The following is a 3086-nucleotide window of genomic DNA, read 5'->3' as shown; positions in this document are numbered from 1 at the left end:
CCATTCCCAGGGACCTTTACTGGACCCCGCTGTGGCCTCATACAGTGTCCTGACAATTTCAGAGAAATGAATATCCTTCTAGATCCTGCAGAACCCAGCAGCCCCTAGGAATTCACAGACCTCTTTCTTGGTGTTTGGCTGAAGTATTAAACAGATGGCTAAGTTACCTTTCGTGTCCAAGTGCCTGATGTCCTTCCGAAATGATGAACCCAAGGTCCTGTTTGCAGATTTGAGCTTTTATCCATGATACCTTGTATCCCATGGTAGAGAGTAGGGCCAACAAGGATCTAGTACCTCTCCAGCACTCTCCTTGGGTGGGGCTAGCCAGCAACAGATCAGCCATGTACTAGAGAAGAGTTCAGTTCAAAGTCTCTCTAGGGAAGGCAGCAAGATCTGTGGCCAGCACTTTGCCAGACAGAGTGGGTAAGTTCTTGAAGCCCTGTGGCATTCGAGTCCAGGTCAGTTGTGTCTTTCTCCCAGTGTGTGGGTGGGTCTTCCCACTCAAAGGCAAACCAGGGCTGGTTGGCTGGTAATAACTGGAGGCAGAAGAAGGTGTTTTTGAGATTGAGGTAGGTGAACCAGCTTGCTTGGGCAGGTAAGAGACTCAGGAGGGTATATGGGTTTGGGACCACTGGATGGAGGGTAACCACAGCATTGTTGATGGCATGGAGGTCCTGGACGGGGCAGTAGTCATTCCCTCTCGGCTTTTTGACCTATAAAAGTGAAGTGTTCCAAGATGACTGACACTCAACTAGAATTCTGGTATCGCACAAACGCCGGATGTGGTCCCGAATCCCCAAGCGTGCTTTCCATGGCAGTGGGTATTGCCTTTGTGTGACAGGAGTGGCTCCTGGGCTCAGGTCCACTACGCTGGGTGTGTGATTCTTGGCTAGTCCTGGGGGCTCCTTTTCTGACCAGACAACAAGGAACTCTTCTTGAAGACTGGTTGGATTTGTCTGTTTTCTTTCTGGAGAATAGAGGCGCCATTCATCTTCCTTGGGCACAGTCACCGGCATCATTAGAGCAGGCTGGCTCCCCAGGGTGAGACTGGTGAGTTTTCCAGGGGCAAAGTTGATCTGTGTTCCAAGCTTCATTAATAAGTCTCTACCCAAAAGGGGGATGGGGCACTCTGGTAGGAACTCATGAGTCACTAGGTGGCCCTATAACTGACACAAGTGGGCTTCGCAGAATGAACAGGCAGTGCGGTCTCCTGTGGCCCCGAAGATAGTTGCCCAGACTGTGACGGGAGCCATGGGCATGGAATGTGCCATCTTTGCTAATCTCTAAAGGGTCTTGAGTCTCTTGGAGAGTCATCTGGAGGGCCGCAGGCTGCCAGGCTGGCTGTGTGGCTGAGTGAAGATGTTGTAGATTTGGGCTTGGCAGCTGCTCAGGCTGTTGGGGCAGCGAAGGCACTGATGGCAGAGTGCTATCCGGTAATTGGGGGTATAGTGGCTCTGCAGGGACTGGCAGAGCTGCTGGGATGTACGGCAGTGGGAAGAAAGGTTCTTCCTCAGGGTCCCCTTGGTGGATGACTTTTACTGGCTCTTTCTTGTTCTTTCCCTGAGTCGATAGGGCCACAAGTACTTTATTCTGTCCCTTCTTATTTGAGTAGAACCGGGCCCAAGTGGGCACTACAGTAGCTATTTGCAACCATGAGTCTATGTATGGAAACTGGTCTAGATGTCCAGGAGTCCCTGTCACTATCTGGTACACAGCTCTAACAGTGGCTAGGTCCAGGCTCCCTTCCGAAAGCTATCCTACCCCATAGGCAGGCCGCTCAAGCTCACAAAGAGTACAAAGTTTTCCTGGGGTCAACATGACCCTGTAATCCCCTAAGAAAACTTTCTTAACGTTTTTCAACATATAATTTAAGACACTTGGCTTAAAGTACTCTCCCCCCATCTTTGCCTTAGGGAGTTTCCTTATGGGGGTAGGAATAGACCTTAAAATTTCAAGTAAATAAGTAGACAGAGGGCCCCTATGACAAGAGGGCCATTTGTAGATAGACAATTCTTAAGCCGAATCATTGGTTAATTAATTGCTCTCCCCCACCACATGTCCTACCTTGTGTCACTGATGCAAAGACAAACAAGGGTGGATGCCTCCTGCAGAAAGGAGACCACTCAGATGCTCATCTGGCTGTGTCCCAAAGGAGCTTAGGTGATGCTTGACCATGGTGGACTCAGCCTTGTGACTTACAATCGGACACTATTCCAGCGCCACCATGGACCATATGCCATACATCACGGAATTGCCAATGAGTCCACTCGGACTCCATAGGGGACCTAAAAGAAGTGGCACTCGGGGAATTGGGTTAATCAGGTTTATTAAGCCAGTGGTCCCAGAGGAGCTAGCACTCTGAAGATCTGGGCCTGGAGCTCAGTTGCAACTTTGCCTTTATAGAGCTTATTTGGCATGGGCTGATTGGTTAATCTGTCCTCAGACAGTTACAAAGCATGGGAGTTGCTATGGGTTACAGGCAGTTACATTTGTTATTTAGACAGAACAAGTAAAAAGGAGGATGAATCTTTAGTTAACTTCAAGGTCATCCTATCGTATGGCCTATGCAGCAAGCAAATCTACAGAAGCAGAATAAAGAGCTGATTTGCCTTTTGAGTGAAAATTCATCTTTAGCATCACTACTCTTGCACTTTGGGGACATTATTAAGTAAAATTAGGGTTCTTTGAACATAAGCACTGTGATACCGAGACAGTCTATCTGATAACCTAATGGCTGCTAAGTGTCTAACAGGCGAGGAGCATGTATACTATACAGTGTGGACATGCTGGAAAAAGGGGCAATTCACATCCTGGGAGGGACAGAGCAGAATGGAGTGAGATTTTATCACACTACTCAGAATGGTGCACAATGTAAAACTTAAAAATTGTTTATTTCTGGAATTTTCCATTTAATATTTTTTGAACCACATTTGACTGTGGATAACTTGAAATTATGGAAAGTGAAACCATGGATAAGAGAGACTACTGTATATTTATTCTGCTGGTTTGGTGGGTGCAGATGACATTTTATAAGTTTAATTCAAATTCTTTGATTACTAGTGAAGATGAAATTTTTGTTTATTGGC

The sequence above is a fragment of the Rousettus aegyptiacus genome, unplaced genomic scaffold, assembly GCF_014176215.1.
Source record: "Rousettus aegyptiacus isolate mRouAeg1 unplaced genomic scaffold, mRouAeg1.p scaffold_m13_p_4, whole genome shotgun sequence".
NCBI classification, from domain to species: domain Eukaryota; kingdom Metazoa; phylum Chordata; class Mammalia; order Chiroptera; family Pteropodidae; genus Rousettus; species Rousettus aegyptiacus.
This window is presented reverse-complemented; position numbering follows the sequence as displayed.